Genomic DNA, 20793 nt, shown 5'->3' with positions numbered 1-20793 from the left:
GCGTGTCTGAGTCGTAACTTGGTGAATACACGTTACATTGTGTCTGAGTCGTCACTTGGTGAAACACTTAACATAGTGTCTTAGTCGTCACTTGGTGAAAACACACGTAACAGAGTGTCTGAGTCGTCACTTGGTTTAACACGTAACAGTGTGTCTGAGTCGTCACTTGGTGAAAACACGTAACAGCGTGTCTGAGTCGTCACTTGGTGAATACACGTTACATTGTGTCTGAGTCGTCACTTGGTGAAACACTTAACATAGTGTCTGAGTCATCACTTGGTGAATACACGTAACAGCGTGTCTTAGTCGTCACTTGGTGAAACACACGTAACAGTGTGTCTGAGTCGTCACTTGGTGAAACACGTAACAGCGTGTCTGAGTCGTCACTTGGTGAAACACTTAACAGTGTGTCTGAGTCGTCACTTGGTGAAAACACGTAACAGCGTGTCTGAGTCGTCACTTGGTGAAAACACACGTAACAACGTGTCTGAGTCGTCACTTGGTGAATACACGTAACAGCGTATCTGAGTCTTCACTTGGTGAACACGTAACAGTTTGTCTGAGTCGTCACTTGGTGAATACACACGTAACAGCGTGTCTGAGTCTAATCAACTTAAGTATATTTGTTAGTTTGAGCAAAAATTGGTCGGTTTAGTACAAATGCTGACTCAATATTCTGTTTTAATGGTGTCCATTCTTGCATAATCACAATGCTAACCCCCGTAGGCTATATCATGCTGTTAATATTGTGAACACGTGACTTCAGTTGGTTCTCTACAAGTTAGGTACAGCGACCGTCAAATTCCTCTTTTGATGGAACACTTTTTACTAAATATATCTTTTATTGACAAAAGTGGTAATCAATTCTTGGAAACTGTTTCAATTCGTACGTCACAAAACATCCTTCCTTATGGATGTGGATGTCGGTGTGACGTCACAGGGGAAGCAAACAAAATAAGTACCTTTTAGCCGCGAAATGCACTTTTATATCACATTGAAATATTTCTTACCGCCATTTTGCTTGCAGCCTTCGCATTGCAACCATGGAGATTGTAGCTAAGTGGAGGTGAAATAAACAAATCAATTCTTAACAACCTGAATGTAAACAATTCCCTTTTAAATGCAGGTTCCGCTGAAAGTTAAGGCCGTGAAAGATGAACAGTTTTACGTAAGTGAACCACTTCTAGGAGGTACAACGAAGGATCTAGCTTTGCAGGATGGGAGAGAATTCTGTAACTTCAAAGTTTCAATATGTGTGGGGGTATTGTAACAATAGGCGAGCAATATCAAGGGCGTAGGAACCGGGGGGCTGGGGGCGCCAGCCCCCCAGTGAAAAATATGGGGGCGGAAGTATAATTCCGCCCCCCCGCTCCGCAAGTCAGAAAACCCCTTTTTCATTTCCAAATGAGAAAAAAAATCTCATTTGGAGCACCAAATTGCATCTAAGGCCACGTGAAAATGCAAAATTCTTTACAAAATGGAGTGAGTGTTGAAGTGTGCTTTATTGCACCAAATTGCATCTGAGGCCACCTGGAAATGCAAAGAAAAATCCAAAGGGCAGGGGGACACCCCCTCCCCTTAGACCCCTCCCCCAGGCCGGCCATCAGTCTTCAGCCCCCCTCTCAAAAGTACCTTCCTACGCCACTGAGCAATATAACACAGCTCCACGATGATTCGTATGAACATACAAAATGTTGTAGTCTACAATATTTCAAACCGACGAGTCAATACAATTCGAACTTATTATTTTTTTTTCATGGCCGCATCGCATGCAGACTATGAGAAGAAAAACAGCCAAAGTTTTCGTTGCAATTATAACAGTACCGCCCATATATTGTGCCGGGCATGTCAGACTTTTGGGGGTGGGGGTTAGGGGTTAATATGGGCCAGAAGCCTCGCGACTCGGATGCAATTACGTGCAGGGAAAATCTTGAAGGAAAAATGAGCGGAAAAGGGTGTTCGGTGATATAATTAATTACTCTAGAAGCCTCTGATACCGAGTAGCACTTGGAGGAGGTACGGACTGATGTGTTCTCTATCTCCCAATCCTTTTAACCTTTCATAGAGCTGTGTATTGTGGCAAAATAAAAAAAATAAAAAAATTATCAAAAGAAATTCACAGCTCTTCATTTTTTTCAGCCCCCTTTTTCTTTCTTTTTTAACTTTTTTTAATCATGTCTCTTCGATCGAAATTGATAGTACAGACCTATTTCACAAAGCTCATGTGTTTAAACAAAGACATTTCGACCGCCAATTAGTGAGGAAAGTTCGGAAGGAAGCCTTGGTTTCATTAGGCCATCATACCGATCGTAACAACTTCTTGTTTATAAATCATAAAAATGACACTGTATAAACTTTTATCTGAGTCAGTGACACCGTTTAAAGGGATATGGAGTGTTAGCTCAGTGGTTAACGCCGGTGCCTTCCAATCATTAGGTCCCCAGTTCGAGTCACTCCCAGATTAATGTAGGTCGTCCAGTTACAGAGTTGTTGGCAATTGACAATTCATAATCATGGACGTTAAATATGAATGTAAGAGACTGATTTCGGTCAGCTGGCGGCTTTGATAAGCCAACGATGGCTTCTTCGCGAGTTCCTGCTTGTAGGAGAATCTCAAAACAATACATATGCCGATGTGGCCGATAGTGTGATAACCACTAGGAATATGAATACATTCCATACGACCTGTTGAAAATCTCACCTAATTATTTTGTTCATGAACTTGAATATAACTTTTTGAGGGGACTTTTCCTGTTTGACAAATAAAAAGTGTTTATTCCTGGTGTTGAAGTTGCAGTCTGTGATGTCATCAAGAAGAATAACTTAATAATAATAATAATAAATGAACTTATAAAGCGCTAAAATCTACGAAGTATTCAATAGCGCTGTACAACCCTAAATAGAACGCCAACTTGAAAAAAATTCTTGTTTTGTGTACCTTTTGCTGGTCTGTGCTTGAAAGACACATTTGTACTGTTTACACAGTTTTCATTATTCTCTGAATTCACCACTTCGTCGTCATCTCACACTTACCGTATGAAATGGTTTTCGTTTATAGTGATGTAAAAGGTTTGAAGAAAAAAAAAATCAATTTTGAGACAGTGAACTTTAGCATAGTGGAATTTTCCTTTAAAATTACATGGTTCAATCCCTACCTGCTTTTAGATAGAGGCAAAGCCTAAAAACTGACGGATTTCCTTGTGTAAGGATCGTATACACAAACAAAGACAGACGTCTGGTTATATAGTGATATAAATCTTTGAAATGACTCAAGTCTGAAGCCAATCGCGTCGGCCTCCACAAAGATGGCACAGGCGATGATTAATTTATCCAAAACCTTACCTCGTTTTATTCCAATGTATCAATCAATATTCAAGTTAATTATTATCATCGTCATCGTCGTTGCCATCTTCATATAGGGGAAGAGTTGAACATTACCGTGTGTGTTGAGCACGCGGACGCACACATATGTACTGCAGAGGCTTGTGGGAGGGATGAAAGGCAGAGCCATATAGAGGAACTCTGCAGCAGTCCCCGGAGGAAGCTACAGCAGTTTCTGATATTTCTTCTACCAAGTACATGTCCGAAAGAGAATCTCAAAGCTCTGCTGGGGGTGTCCGTGCCCTGGAAGAGGGAGCATTGAAGTTATCTTTACCCTATCATTCCAGGGTCCATGGGTGCAAGACCCGACTTCCGACTTCTGACATTAAAAGAAATAAGGGGAGGGTGTCGGGTTTGAAACAGCCACTTCTATGGTATCAACGCGCTGGGTACACAGTCTTATACCCTTTGTAAATATTGACTTTTGGATTTCCTCCCCAAAATACTAGAACACCTTACGTACCGTCACTTAAAATGATGCAATAATTAGAATAAGGAATAAGAAGAAGTGATGGAAACGTGAGGTAAAAGAAAAACAAACGTAATATAAAACAGATTTGATTTTGAAACTCAGGAAAATGGATCCAAGTTGTCCCCATAGGCTCAAATAATTATATTTATATACATGGCGGTCCAAATAATTTAGGGGGGTGTGAAGACTGCTTGACCGTGACACAGGAAAGCAGTTAGGAATAATATAATCAATCGTTGGAATGATAGCGACATTTGACATATGATGTAATTGTTCAAGCTAAGTAATCCCTTTATATGTTCTCACATCATTAATAAGTTCAATTAATTAAATAATTGATGGCGTCCATGATTTGTTCGCCGCACAACACAACACATAAAGTTATATGGGCAATTGGATACATTCTGTTCTACTTTCTCAACACTGATTTTCGAAGTCAGTTGCCCCTCCCTATCAATATAATAACATAAATAAAAAATAAAATGAGGTCATATAGGTACACATATATTATCTAGGACGCTACCCTCTTTTCCCAAAGGGAGCGTTTATTTACAGACCTTGATAAGTATTCTTTGTAGATTAATTTAATAAAACGGTCTTCTGAAGAAGGAGTCCGCGCATTCTTGTATAATATTTCATTATTGCAAACAGACGAAAGGGGTTTCGTCAAAGTTGTGTGTGTTTAATAAAGACTAAATGACCCTCATACGTCTCAGTGATAGATTCTATCATCCAACATTGGCGTCCTCGGCTCATCGAGCTTGCCAAAATGACCAATTAACCTTTCCTGCCATAAACAAGCTTTCCGAGTCCAAAGGTTCTTATCAGTTTAGTCTTAATAGGGGGTTATTCAATCGTCGTCGCACTTACTTCTTATCGATAAGACCCAGTTTCAACTTATCCCTTGTGAATTGTTTATAAGTGTGTATAGAAGGGCTTTACATATTTAAGGTTCTCTTCAAGCCTCCGACAACGGATTAAACTTATCCAGATCTCTCGGTAACAGTTTGTTCGGGGTTTTTATCACATGGAAATGGAGCTAGTGGTGTAGGCAATATCTTATACAAACCTATACAATTAACAGTTGACTGAACGAGCTGTAGGTAAGTATTGTTGCTTTTATATACATTTTTTGTTTTGTTGAATGATTTTCGACATTCAGTCCCCCACTCCTATATTGTCATAGATAGTTAAACATGATAACTTGTTACAATAAACACAAGTCTAACCTTTTATTATACCATCCAGCAACGAAGTGCTTCCAAATATGTAACCACTATACATTGCACGAACCAAGCGTGACGAATCCATGTAGCTTCAATGTAATGTGTTAACAGTCGCAAGTATTATAATTCACTCGGATATGGAGCTATATGTTTGAAATATCGTAATAAGGCTTTTCTCTGGTATTTCAACCTGTTAGAAGTTATTCTATTATATCATTCACTTGGATGACAAGACAAAATAACATCCGTTCGGCTATGCCCTGCAGGGCACTACTAAAGGTGTATATTACATCTATAAATGTATATAGTTAATTATAGGTGATGAAGTTCTATTTCTGTTCTGTGGGAATACAGACATAATTAAAATAGTGTCGTCTGCCTTATATGATACAATGTGACTCGTTTAAATATAGGACATGAGGTTAGTTGTATCTCGTTCTGTTGTTTTCTTATATATATATACATATATATATGTGTGTATCGGGTGCAGTAGAGATAAAAGCCCCACGGCTGCAATAGAGAATATACAGTTTACTCTGTACACAATTTGGAAAGATACTGTCGGGTAAGCAAAATCATACGATATCTTCATTGAATTGTAAGAATTCCTCCTTAATTTGTCAGTTCAGATTCTGTAATCTAATCTTAATCTATTAATGAGAATTTCGGAACCTCGAGGCAAACTAAATGAACTAAGTTACTATATTTGAGTCCAAGAATATATTGAAGAAAGTGTAGGCAGGATACTGTCCTCATTTTTTTTCTTTTTTACATACGAGCTTTATTTCATATAGAGAGAGAGAGACAACAATCTTAGAGAGTGTTCAGAATAGTAACTCTTCTCTAAGAGTCACTTTATGACAGCTTAGATCTATAATAATAGTATCGGCAATCTATATTGTTAGAATTCACTTTGAATGTTTGAAGAAAACACTTTAATCGCTTTCCAAAAGAGTGATCATATAGTAGACATGTCTTATCGTAAAGAGTAAATGTTGATCATTTTGGACACTCTCAATAAATGTTGATCACTTTGGACACTCTCAATAAATGTTGATCATTTTGGACACTCTCTGTAAATGTTGATCATTGTGGACACTCTCAATAAATGTTGATCATTGTGGATACTCTCAATAAATGTTGATCATTGTGGACACTCTCAATGACTGTTGATCATTGTGGACACTCTCAATAAATGTTGATCACTTTGGACACTCTCAATAAATGTTGATCATTGTGGATACTCTCAATAAATGTTGATCATTGTGGATACTCTCAATAAATATTGATCGTTGTGGACACTCTCAATTAATGTTGATCATTTTGGACACTCTCTGTAAATGTTGATCATTGTGGACACTCTCAATAAATGTTGATCATTGTGGATACTCTCAATAAATGTTGATCATTGTGGATACTCTCAATAAATGTTGATCGTTGTGGACACGCTCAATAAATGTTGATCATTGTGGACACGCTCAATAAATGTTGATCATTTACAGTCTTGGATAAGTAGCTTGTCATCCTCCATAGAGTAAAATATCATATACATATATATATCATATGTATATATATATGAATTACAGAATATTATCACAAAACCATTCTTTATGGTAATATGAGACTATACTATAGTAGCTTATATACCGGTTCTAATTATGAAGTAAATAATCAGCCAGTATGTGGGAAACAACTTTTTGGATGTTCCAGGTTTGCGAATTAGTACAATGCAGAAAATGTGTAAAATATGTGATTTATTATATTAATTTTAATTTGTAAACCTTGAGGTTTTTGACCAATTCTGACGTAGCTCGGTCAATTGTAATGGACTGAAATGGATTGCAAATGCATGCTTTGAACTGTATACAGTGATTCGACCCCTTTGTTATATCTATATGCCCTTCGCCTATAATTTATTTATGTTATTCTCGAAATAGTTGCCGTCCATACACAGATGTTTACTCATCCAGGGAAAAAAATTCTGCATGGTTGCTCTTGTTAGACAAATCCCAATAAAATAAGTCATTAGACCATTAAGTATTTACCTCAATTAAGTTTATTCTTATAGCCCGTTTACGATCCGTTTTCTCACACTTATTACAGCTGTAATTGGCTTTAAAATTTGCTACACAACAATATACTAATGTGGTGTTTAGTACAACCAATCAGTTGACTGGTTTTCATAAAATGTACCTTTTTATATCGATGACAGTATAAAGAGTGGCATATAGTATGATAATGTATAATGTATATAAGTATGATAATATATGATAAGTATAAAGTATGAAAATGTATAAATTGATATAGAGTGGTATTAGCATTGTATCAACTGGTTACTGTTATTGCATCAACTGGTGTTATGTTAAATTTGAGGGACAAAACATCTTCTGTATTGGACTAAACGGTTCACGCCTCGCTAATTATGAGCACTCAAAATAATTGTAATCTTAAATTGTGTACTCTATAGCACTATATATATATATATATATATATATATATTCAGTACACTCTACGTTAAATTGAAGAGCTGTTCAGTCACAAACGTGTGAATGTTACACGATATGATTGCAGTCACGTCATACTAAAACCCAACCAAGGAAATGTGCTCAAAGAAGTACTGGTACTGCCTGCCAAAATAACAGAAAACCGAGTCTCATAACTTTGATTCGAATTCGTATAAAAGGTTGATTCAAAGTATACTAGTACAGCCTTCTGTGTAAAACACTGCTGACTGTTTTCTTCTTTGTTATTCCCCGACGTCTTAATGATGCCATTAGCACACATTTTTCATTATTTTCTGTAATTGCGGGGTCCCGGTGAAGAAGTACGATCTATATATAGATCAAAGTCTGATACATATAATTATCTAAGCGGAAGTGACGTAAGTAATAACTCGTTGCGACCATAAGGTCACTAGCTTGTATACCGACAAACTTGTAACTATAGTAATTGCGGGGTCCCGGTGAAGAAGTACGATCTATAGTTACAAGTTTGTCGGTATACAAGCTAGTGACCTTATGGTCGCAACGAGTTATTACTTACGTCACTTCCGCTTAGATAATTATATGTATCAGACTTTAAAGCAGCAGACTACGCAGGTAAAGAAGATGTATCGTGTTTTTTTTTTTAAACGAAAGTGTTACAACAAGATTATTGAAATCCTTACACGAAATCTACCTTAGTAGCTTACTGTTGTATTAAAATAAATTGGGCGGTATCAGTGTAATAACAATAGGGTAAAACTGAAAAGCTGATTTTAAATCTATATATATCATAACCGGTGTAATTAGGTTACTTTGTGTATAAGAATTGACTGGACTTTGTTACTCTCCTAGACTAGCCAATACATGCATGTAACTTGTTGGATTGTTTCCGAAATGTTTCTAACGTTCGGTTCTTGTACCGGGCAAATCGACATTTCTAACTTGACTGAGAGGATCCCATGACCGGTAAATTAGGGATATATTATTATTATAACATAAGGAAGCTCAGGCAGGTGGATTTTAACGATATCGTGCATATCAGCATTAACCAACCGCAAGACTTATAGCATATACTTTGCCGGTGGTTTCTGACTGCCGTAACGGAAAACCAAAGTGAAACTAATATGTCTTCTTTGCATCCGCCGAGTAATAAGTTTAAATGGTGTTTCTACTTCCGGTTTGAGCCAACATTTATTTTTAAGATGATTTGAAATTGCTCTCACAGTTCCGTGTTAAAATAAATAAAAATTTAGATTACGGTAATAACAGCGTGTGAACCATATAGATAATGTAGCCGAAAAATGAACTGCAAGAAAGTTTAAGAAGGGAACAGAGGTGAAGAAAAGTTTTAAAAAATGGTACAGTATGGATAAGTTAATAGGGAAGGGAGGGGTGGGGGCATAATATTTAGCAATTGACTAAAAGTACTTCTCATTAAATCAAAGCCCTAAAGATCATACTTCTTGCAAATATACGTTGTTCGTATGAGATGTATGCTATGTGTAACCGAAAACACTTTAATCAGATGCCGCACGACGCATCGATACGCCAACATAAGAATCCACCAATCACCGGAGTCGATGGGACAGCTGGCAGAAGGGGGCGTGCCTTAAGTGTAGTCAAATCTTAGCCAGGCAAAACAAATGCAACTTTGAATGCTTTCTGGGATTAAGTCAATAAAACACCTGGGCAGCTAGTGACGTTTCAAAATTCTGATAAAAAACAAACTTTTTCCGCACAGCATTCCACTTTAAAATGATCTGCTTAACCTGTACGATCGTAGAACTGCTACACGTATGGCAAGGCCCAAACATGAAGCATTTGAAATACCGGAAGTTAAATCAATAAAACCGAACTTTAAATTCATGAAACTGAGGGAGTTTCCTGTACTCGAACTTTTTCATTTTTACGAAATATTATTCAATTATTTTCTTTTAGCAAGTGACGCAACAGCATCTCCTTAACCCCGGACATGACTCAAAGGATTTAAAAACATAAACACACACTGCAGACACCCTAACGTCTCTACTCGGAAATTCATGTCCATTATTTCAGAGCGTTTTTATAAATACAGCGTTAGTGTCCTTCAGAAACTTGAGAGAGTGGGTTCAGTATAAGTTAAGAAAAGATTTCCATTTTGGTCTTCCTGTGTTCACCTCCAATTTCTCTAAACCTTCTCTCTTGGGAGATTTCGAAACGTGTCTAGTACCGCCCAAGTCCGTGGACGATGTCAAGTGTGGTAACTGTTTCTCCCATGTGAGAAAATGTGACCTTGCGTTGGATTAAAAATGTGATAAAATCATATCAAGATCTCAAAAGGAAAAAAAAAAATGAATAAGAATAAGAATCACACAAGAGACGGAAATTGAAATATAAAATGAAAAATCTAGAAATCCATTTCTTTTCATTAAAGAATAAATATTTATTACAGACTGATTTGTTTTACAACTTATTTTCTTTATTGATCTAGATTTTCAGAAATATGTATTTTTGAATAACGCGAGGTAACCGGGATGTCTGTGTATCTGTATATGTGTGTTCCCGTTATGTTTATTTAGTTCTATAATATTGAAACCTATTGACTTTAAACAAGGACGTCCACATTAACTCACTCGGGACGAAATTACAATTTAATTGTCACCGTGTTCGTAGCATGAACGTACTTTTACAAGAATGGTATGGAGCAGGGGACCAGTTCAGATGATTTATTTATTTTATTGAAATACCAGAATATTTCAAATGAACGTATTTTGACCGGCCTTATACCTTGTATACGTGTCCACAATATTGAATGTTTATATTTACATTAGCATGTAAACTCAATAGTCAGCTTATATATGTGGCCGGTATACCGTTACGACCGGTTCCTACGAATCATAAAATGCTAGACCTTTTTTCGTATGAGGTAGTTCCATTGGCTGTTATTGAGGGCATTTCCCGGGCAAAATTTTTCTTCTAAATTTTGATTTTTCCTTCCCTTCCCCTCCCTTCTCCTCCCCTTCCCTCTTCCCTCACTCCCCTCTGAAGTATATCATGTTACTTCAAAAAGAAGCATCAAATACACCATAGGTATATACATACACAGGTGAGGACACGCTACCATGAATAGTGACGCACCCTTCCCACCACTCCTCTTGCTCCCAGCCCCCCCCCCCCTCCGCCCTCCGCAACCCCTCATTCTGCCAGCCAATGATGTATCAGTTTCATTGTTCCATGGTTTCCTTGACAAGAAGTAACCCCGTCGTTTTGATGCCATAGCCCTGTACCATTGCTATGTAAGGTACGTGTGCATGCAGATAGCAATAAAACACAACAAAATAATACCAATGGTAGGGATACACAATGTGTCTGGATTCAACTTCGTGGTCCAGTAAGTATTTACTACAGGAGTGTCCGAAGTTACTTACAAACGTTTACTATATATACTAACAGTCAATTTCTTAATTTTACAGCCCTATGTACGAGTTTGTGTGTTTGTATTCCACTTCAAGTTATCTTAGCTGCGTCGATGGATAGGTGAACGAATTACTAAACAGGATCATCAAGTAATGTCACGTGATGATAACAAACAGAGCTGTAGGTTCTATATGCTTGGTCATAATTATACGATGTGAATGCTATAAATAAATTTTATCTTGTGTTTTACATTTACCACTTCTATGGTATTATGTAGATTCAATGTACAATTTAGTCAAATTCAATTTAAATGTTCGAGAAGATAACGTAATGAAATATTACTTATGGAACATGGGAATTAAAAACAATCGTCTTAATGATGCTATATAAATGTAGTTTAAAGGTAGGCTATATGTTTAGGTCAGGTGCAATTATAGGCAATTTGCTGCTAATATATGTGTTTAATGTAGCTGTTTGTGTTTTACAAAGTACCGTGACGTCACACTGTTAACAAATAAATGACCACAAAGGACACTCTTAGGGATTTGTCTAATTGGTATCGCAGTGATGATTCAATGCATCGATAGATTCACTGTTTGTTTCACAACAGATAGCGCTGTTAAAATAATTGTGGCACAAATTGCTTTTGGACTTAACGGGGTGCGGGGTAGGGAGAGGGGGTGGGGCCGAGGGTGTTGGGGCGGGGTTATTGCTATATATGTACAAGATAAGCTATTGCCAATTTGACAAATTTCATGTTTTAGACCAGGTGAAATATAGTCTGTAGTGTACCACACTGGAGGCTTTGGAAACTAAACAAGTGCGGGCCACAAAACTGGAAGGTTGTTGGGATCTTTCCGGCCAAGAAAAAAAGATTCTTAGTCTTGACTTAAGACTTGTGTAGCTTAAAATTTCGAATGTTTGGTCTTGAACCTTTCTACCATTACCTTGAAACGTGATTCAATGGGGTTACAGTATATGGTGTTGCGTTAAATTTGAAATTAACAAAGGGGACTGGTGGAGGTAGGGAGGGTACAACTGCTGTACAAATATTACGTAGGTTGGTCGAAATTTTACAAACATATAGCACAACGCAAAAATACAACTGAGATGAATAGCTGTCACAGTTTTGGATTTCTCTATCTCTCTCTTTCTGAGATTGGGGAGGGGTAGGTGGGGAAGGGGAGGGGTAGGTGGGGAAGGGGAGGGGAGGGGGGAGGGGTAGAAGAAATAACTATCCGTAGTGATATGTCCTCTATTGGATAGTACAGATGGTATTGTATATTACAGCCTGTTAAGTTATGCATCTATAGTACAAGTCCATGGCAGGCTCACGTCGTAACGCAGGCAACGAATTAACTTGCACGGCGCATCTCAGCGTGATTAGGTAAAGTAAACAAGGAATGATTAAAATGCAAGTATTGCCCGCGGACGGATTGACAAGCTGATAAAAAAATATACAAAGATAGCGGTGCGTGAAAAGAAATATGAACTTGAGCGAACCGTGGTTAAGCATCCGTTATTATATATAGGCTAGGATCCGGTATGTTTAAAATACTAAGGGTTAGCTTACTATCGTATCAATTCCTGGACAGTACGGCCCATTAACCAAGCATTTTCCTCTATGCATTCGGTAGTGCAGGGTATCATTACATCGAATCACTCAGTGGATATCTCACGGATATGAAGCAGCGACTGATAATAATAATAATAATAATACATGAATGCATGTTGTACTTTTTAAAGGCTTTTAGTATAATTGTTAACTTTGATAAACACCGCTCCTTTATATGTCAGCGAGCCTAATACAATTACATTCTCAGTATTTCATAGACTGAGTTTCATTATTCAAAGTGGCTGAACTGCGGCGTCTAGCACAGACCGATAAATCAGATCAGTTAGAAAAGATAGCAAGTACCAATGCTGCAGTGTGAGGTACGGTACTCAACGTGGGCTTTATGTCAGCTACCTAAATATATTATGCAATATTTTACGCAGTGATTAATATGAAAGTAATCAGAAATGATTGATAATGTGTGGTTTTACGTGAAGTTACAAGTACATTTTACGTCAAATAATCAAAAAACGACGGATTACTCTAACCATGGAGGTAAAAACAGAGCTCTAACCAAGTCACCTGAACTGAGATGTGACATTATCACGTCGGATATCAGGGGCGCAGTTCCGAAACGTTTAAGATGCTTTTCCGTCTCAGAAGGTTCAAAATAAACCTATTTTTAATCAGTTTCCTTACATGAATTCGGCGGAAGGGTGGTGCCCCGTTGGGTGCGGGGTGGTTTATAAGAGAGCGGGCCGTGGGTCTATGACGATGTTGTTGACAGACGATGGCTTTATTGTGCCACATATTTGATTCACTAATTTCAACTAGTTTTCTTTATAATTTATATTAATATAATATATATATATATATATATATATATATATATATATATATATATATATATATATATATATATATATATATATATATAATTAGAGGTAAATCTCATTAGATTTAAACTAATCGACTCAAGCTATAGTATTAGCCTGTAAGGTCAACATCCCAAGCTATCAGATTTAAAGCTTATATACTTACTTAGATTGAGTATTCAATCTAATGCACTGTCCATAAATTAGACCATCTTTAAAAAACAAAAACACTCATAAAGATCTAGCAAGCAAGGACTTCCTTTTTATGTTTTAGATAATTCGCACCAAATCGACAGAAAATTGCAGCAAAAGGACACACGATGGAAAACAGATTTAAAGCACAAAAAAAAAAAAAAAAAAAAATGATGAAGACCGAAAGAATGACGTAAACTGTAAAATTGCGTGTTGTTAGTTTATTACAGAATTACATATTATTAAGGCGTGTTTTTATATCTATAACAAAACGCTTCTTCTTCTGCGATTATGCAGTGATTTAATGCAACACTGATTGACATTTTGTGGCAGATTTGATTATCAACCCATAAGGATAAGAAAGGAAACAAGAAAGCGTTTTCGAATTTGGTGGATTCACGCAAGCATGGATAGTTTTGTCACTGAATTATCAAAGTTATCTGTGTTTTTTTTGGTAAACGTCTTTATTATTCAGAAGGCCACTGCAGTTATAATTCTTAAGTATAATAAGATGTTTGTTTCACGATGCTCGGTGAAATCTTTAAATTATTCACAGTTATTACACACACAAATCTGGTCAGCTTCGTTGAACAAAATGTGTTGGCTTGGTTAAACTCTCTTACTCCATTAAGACGATTGTTTCATTTAATTCAAAATTGGCAGGATTTCCTTTTGGATCAACGATCCATCATAAAAAAAAAAAAACGTTGCCGGTGGGGTATATTTACGATGCATGCAGCCGGGACTTTATAGCCGATTTTATCCTTGCTAATGAATCGAACTCATGGCTGTTTGAAGGATAACTTATGTCATTTATATTTGCATTAGCAAATAGACACGATAAATGAATCGCCCACGATACATGATAAAGACCAGACAAATAAACGAATAAAGAACACTGGAATTTCATTATTTCCATCGATGGGTTATTTTTTTGTCTTGGAAGTGATAACATCTTGCCGCCACTAATCTCAGATATATTTCAGAATTGTTCAAATTCATACAAGGTCTTGGTTTTACTTGATTTTATCTTTAAGTATTGACGTGAACAGCTGACGGGGGAAAAAAATGCTGTAATAGTTTAATATTTGAAACTGCGATCAATCTGTTTGTAAATTGAACTTCTTGGTAGATAGTGATAAACAAATAAATAACAGATCAAACAATGTATGCATTGAAAACAATAAACCGATGAGTCTTTGAATCAGGAATTAACTAGTTGGAAATCTTCATCGTGAGTATAACAAAGTTTATACGAAACTCTCAAAGACAAGCTCACAAACTGCGCTGGTTGCTATCAAAACATCTTCAACGTGTTATTTTATACGGCTAAAATATGACGAATTTGTCATTTATTCATTTTCGCGACAGAACAGCCCAAGAAATGATCTCACCACTAATTAATCTACTTTAATTAACTTTGTCCATTAAAACTACATTCTTGGCGGTTTGATTGCATGTTTATGATTGAATTTGTTCAGTGTTTCAATCGAAATATTTGATTTCATATGTTTTCTCAAATACGTTGGTACTACTAAATACAATTACAATAATTTAGGTCATGAGCACTCATAATCTATGGAGGTCCTGTCCAATTTTATGATATCTATTAGCAATTTCGCCTTGCAAAGCTACTTGCCTTTTTGGCGTTCCGTGAATATGAACACAATGTAGTACTGCGTTGCTTTCTAGCGAAAGGAATAGCATTGCCCCTTTAAGATCCCACAAATACTAAACCAGAGGCTTCATATTAAATCTTGCATAATGTAAGTGTTTTCGTTGGGACTTATTTCAATTGTTTACTATTTATCCTATTTTGATAATCCTTTCATAGATTGTAAACAGTAATTAAGAGATTCCTCTATTCTGTGTTGTCACTGAGCCTAGGTAATTTCATTTAAGTGATTGTAAAGTAAAGGCTCAGAGACTATTTGCTGTAGAAACTAGGCCAGTATCCGATCTATTATATAACTTACTCCTGATGGCGTCCTTTACCTAATATGGCAGCTGAACCTCTAACTTGATTTCATCTAAGTATTCTGCCGGTGGGGTGGGGGGGGGGAGGGGGTGCACATCTCTCACTCCCCTTTTTTCCAACCCAAAAAATTACAAAGCAAGACATAGGTTGTCATTATTGTAATTATCCTAAACATTCCTACGAATGAACAATAAAAGTGTGTTTTCTTCGGGATAATACTAAGACCCCCCCCCCCCCCATCGTCATGGGTGAGGGCTTCAACCACACCGTTGCCACCAGGGACCCTCCTTCAAATCCTGGATCAGCCCCTGGTTGTCTATTACTCTGAAGCAGGACCCCCCCCCCCCTTGCACCCTCTCCCCGCACCTGTTTCACTGTTTCCTTGTACAAGTTATATCAAACGTTAGAACACATGCCTAAATTATTGATGCATACTGCCCTCTTTAGAACTTAAGCCTTTCACCACGTAAATAATCAAAATCGATTGTTATTGCACATGTTTGGATTATATGATAAATGAAGGGAACAGAACAAAGGTGCCTGGATCCCAACCAATATCAAAAGATCAAAGAAATAGGGGGCAAAGAAAGGGGGAAAAATGTACGTATTTACAATGTGGCACATTTTATCAAACGAAGAAAGTTCCCTTATAATAACTTGCCGCGAATAACGATTCGTATTTTTTTCCTGCAGCTGTTTCGCTGTACATTCATAACAGCCGTGAGTGTATTCAGCATACGCATTGATACGTCACATCAATATTTTACATGATGCGAATCGGTCTAGCCAGGCACGTCTACAAACACAGATTTTGAAATCAATCACTTGAAGCAAAAAGCCAAAAAAAAAAAACTGTACAAATAAGCCGAAGAAGAAGAATAAGATCTGCTTACGGGTGTTAATGTTGAATCGGCAGGTGTTCTTGCTATACGCTTATTAACATTGTGTTAGTGTTGCCTTGTGGGTTACCACGTGCACCAGTCAGTTTGATTACCTCTGAGAATGTTACAATGTCTACATTTTCTGCTGTTTTAGCCTCTTCACTGCCCCCCCCCCCCCACCCCCGTATGTCTACGTCATATTAGTAAACATGTTTGTTGCCTCTTATATCTTACAAATAACTTACGGATTGATGTAGGTGAATAATTACGCAGACCAGGGACAGAGGTGTTAGAGATGTAGAAACAATGGAGCCCCAGTGGAGAGCCCCCCCAACCCTCCCCCACCCCGCCTCACCTTCCCCTCCCACAGCGAGAAAAACGAACGAACAAATCAATCTTCAGTACACTGATGAAATGTTATTGCATTGTGTGTCGCAGAGATGTGACGTAAATAGCGTGCGGATGCACTATAGATTTTGATGCAAGTTTCGTAAGAGCAAGACCGTGACATCTATGCTGGTTACGGTAACGTTGAAGCTCAATATACGTTCCATCAAGGATCCTCGCTTCATTAAAACTGTCTACTGTAAGTTTTGACGGCATAATTTAATGTTGGTGAGGCTTCAGTGAGAAACAGTGTAATGCCTTATAGTACGATACAAAAGGAATCTCATATCGGGTTTATACTAAACACTTGAGCCAGCAACCAGACAGATGGCTGAAATGAAAACTATACGAGATTGCCAAAACTAGATTGATACGGTACCTTTCGTGGGACCAACAATTTATGCAGGAATGCATCTAATGCTACGAGCTTCCCATCCCCACCCCACCCCCCTCCCGAAAAAAAACATACAAAAAACGAACAGTCCAACGAGTGGTTGTTCCAGTCATTTCTAACCAGTCCTTCTTTGGAAACAAAAACGATGGCGCTACATAGGAAATCGATAAATCAGAAAAAAATCGTCATTTTGTAAAGAACATTTGCTTATTTTCTAATTCAGACAAAGCTATGGGTAAGTTTGACCGATTCATGTTGTAAATTAATCGAATTGTATTCGAATGAAAATGAGACCTTGATTGTGCTTTAATCTGTCATCGCCCTGTATAAGCTTCTAACTAGGTCATATGCTCTAAAAATGTGACGATAATGGTGTGTCACATATAGACGCACGGTCGTTAACATAGCCGCAGATGGCATTGTTTACGTATGTGCGACTATGCATTTCATAAGAAGAAAAAAATTTCTCCATGTTGTGGGAGAACATCTTGCAGGTAACAAAAAAGTTTTTGCAATCACATTTTATGTGATACGACAAATCATTAAATCAAGTCAAATCATGCCACCAAAAAGAAAATTGTAAATTAATTTTTTTAGTTCTTCAACGCAAGAGCACTTTCTAGTAACATTTTTCTTCATTTTACAACTATACAAGTTACTGCGTCTGTAACAAGAAGGCCAATTTTCGCTATGGGAATGGGAAAAGGGTATTTTCCCATTAACATAAAGGCCACTTAATATAATTTAGGAAAGAGGGAACATTTGAAGTTTTTCACCAAACTGGTGGGGTGGAACTGAGGGCATGAACCACCCATGTCTCCATGTGCCAGTTTGGCGGCCCAACCTGCCAGTTGGCGGAGCTAGGGGTATTGGTCAGGGGGGGGGCGAGAATGGTCTGTAGGGGCGCTTTAGACACTATCTAAGCGGAGCACCACCACAGGTTGGCGCGGAGCGTACAGAATTTTTTTGAGTAAAGATACTGCCTAGATCGCCGAAAATGACCCTTTCCGGGCCTTGCTAATTTGCAGATAAACGAAGAATAAATAGGTGTCATCGCCGTTTTGTCAGAAAATTACACCAACAAAATGTGACAAATGTTAATAGGTATTTGAGAGCGCAATAAAAAGTCAATAATCGCGAATAAGTAAAAAGTGGTAAAAAGCTGAAAAGGGCGCCAGCAGTCCATTTGAGTCCCGTCAGGGGGGGGGGGGCGCATCCGCCCCTCTGACTGTATGGACGCTCCGCCACTGCAACCTGCCCTGATAACAATGCAGTTATAATCTTAAATTGACCAGATGGTCAAGTTTCATGTTAAATAATGAAAGAAAGGCTTCAAGCATTGTTAACCAAATTTATTCTATAGATATAATTGTTAAATAAAACGATTTTTTTTTTTAAATTTCGAATGTAATCTTTAAATTTTCGTTATTTAATGTCATTTTCGTTCTTTCATATTTGTCATGTTTTTGAACCGGTGAGATTATTGATTCGTCCATGATTTTGCTAAACATTTTGGTAATTTAACCGAATAAATCCCAAAGATGCTTTAACTTTGGATTCTAACGATCCTTGGTGCTCCGATCGTGTTTTAATATTTCATATTCCTGATAGATGTAAATGTAATACAAGAGTGTGAGAGACCTGCCACCTGTAACATTGCAAAAAAGAAAAGTGCTCTGAAAAATCGATTTGTCACCACAACTTTCTGGAACCAATAATTAAGTTTGGAAAAGATTTAGAACTTTTCAACCGGCTGTATATTACGAATATTAAATTATTAACAGTATGGATGATGTACGTACGGTGTTAATCTGTTTGCAGAATAAATCCATTTCGTGTTTTCTTTCTTACTTTCTTTTTCCTTATTTTTTTAATTTTTTTTTAGTTTTTGGTGTGTGTCTGTTCTGCGCGCACTATTTGACTCTCCTTTTCCCACCGGAGATGGGAGAGTTTCCATGGCAAAACAAAAATAAAAAAATTGATGATTGGATTTCAGCATCGTTGGGAGCCAATTAGTATTTAGTGACAAACAATATCATATTTTCTGAATGTCAAAAATATCCTTAGGAGGAATGGGAAGTTACAATACGACAGTCAAGATTTAAATCACTCAAACTGACTTATCTTGATAAAGTTAGATTTCACCTTTAAATGACTTTTAGCTCCAAACCTTACAATTCACGAAAGTAGAGAAAGGATAACGATCGGAGAGGGGGTCGGGGGGGGGGGGGGGTTCATTCGTGACGTCAATCAATTGTGTCGGGTTGCAAATTAATACTAGTGTAATAATACATGACGCAATAACTATACAACGTCGATGTCCCTCAAAGGAGTAATTTATGACAGAAATTGTTGACATCGAGGGAGGGAGGGAGGGAGGGAGGGAGGGAGGGAGGGAGGGAGGGAGGGAGGGAGGGAGGGAGGGAGGGAGGGAGGGAGGGAGGGAGGGAGGGAGGGAGGGAGGGAGGGAGGGAGGGAGGGAGGGAGGGAGGGAGGGAGGGAGGGAGGGAGGGAGGGAGGGAGGGAGGGAGGGAGGGAGGGAGGGAGGGAGGGAGGGAGGGAGGGAGGGAGGGAGGGAGGGAGGGAGGGAGGGAGGGAGGGAGGGAGGGAGGGAGGGAGGGAGGGAGGGAGGGAGGGAGGGAGGGAGGGAGGGAGGGAGGGAGGGAGGGAGGGAGGGAGGGAGGGAGGGAGGGAGGGAGGGAGGGAGGGAGGGAGGGAGGGAGGGAGGGAGGGAGGGAGGGAGGGAGGGAGGGAGGGAGGGAGGGAGGGAGGGAGGGAGGGAGGGAGGGAGGGGTATGTGGAGAGGAAGGGGAATAGAAGGGAGATGGTACGCAAAAAGGAAGGGATTCGGAGGAGAGAGGAAGGGAATGGGAGGAGAGAGAATGAGAAAGGGAAGGAGGGAAGGAGGATACGAGAGGAAGAGGAAGATAAGATACAGGGTAGATCAGTTAAAGTGCTTAACATGCACACATCATTCATTAACTTCATCATTTACAATGAGCATTATTATAGTGTATAGGTTTACATGAGTCGATTTCCCTGCAGTTTCGTCCATTCTGTCATTTCTTTTGATATCGTGTTTACAATTAAAATCAAAATCCCTTTAAGTTTCTTAACTTTTGTCAAGTTGTCGCGGGAAGTCAAGATATATATCTGAACAGATTTTCTCATAGTCAAAAGAAACAAACTCAGAATTTTGCTATATTTGCTATTTTCTATAGCCCTCGGCCGTTTACTTAGCTTTGCCTTAGTTTGCTTGATTGAAGTTTAATTTAAGAAGTTGAAAGACAGATATGTCTGCGATCAAAACCAGAAAATATGACTTAAGAGAAATATGACATGACTCATTCGTGAAGACAATCTCTTATAGATGACCTCAAAAAGAGATTGTACTCTATTCATTCAATTAATTCAATGACAAGCTTAAAGCTAGACAATGAGATAGCTCGATTCTTTGCAAACTTTTCTCATATGTTTTGACCAAATTAAACAGAGAAATATAACCATTTTAAGTGTGAGTACAAATCCATGAGTACCCGAAAGAGTACAATGTTCTCAGTGACTCGATATATC

The 20793-nt window shown here is 38.1% G+C and overlaps 2 protein-coding genes across 4 annotated transcripts in view; one reads left to right on the top strand and one right to left on the bottom strand.

The window, feature by feature from the left end:
• LOC139975765 (galanin receptor 2a-like) overlaps nucleotides 1-20793 on the bottom strand; it is a 195724-nt gene that overhangs the window by 59077 nt on the left and 115854 nt on the right. The window lies entirely within an intron of this gene.
• The window catches only part of LOC139975748 (cholecystokinin receptor-like), a 140036-nt gene continuing 123926 nt past the window's right edge, over nucleotides 4684-20793 (top strand). For 2 of the 3 annotated variants that reach the window (XM_071983883.1, XM_071983893.1), the window contains exon 1: nucleotides 4686-4956. The gene's annotated coding sequence lies outside the window, so the exon portion shown is untranslated. Of the gene's footprint in view, nucleotides 4957-20793 lie in introns of all 3 variants that reach the window. The other variant, XM_071983904.1, reaches the window with a different exon arrangement.

The sequence above is a fragment of the Apostichopus japonicus genome, chromosome 2 (genome assembly GCF_037975245.1).
Source record: "Apostichopus japonicus isolate 1M-3 chromosome 2, ASM3797524v1, whole genome shotgun sequence".
Lineage (NCBI taxonomy): Eukaryota > Metazoa > Echinodermata > Holothuroidea > Aspidochirotida > Stichopodidae > Apostichopus > Apostichopus japonicus.
The sequence above is the reverse complement of the archived record's forward strand: the minus strand, read 5'-3'. Positions and strand labels throughout refer to the sequence as shown.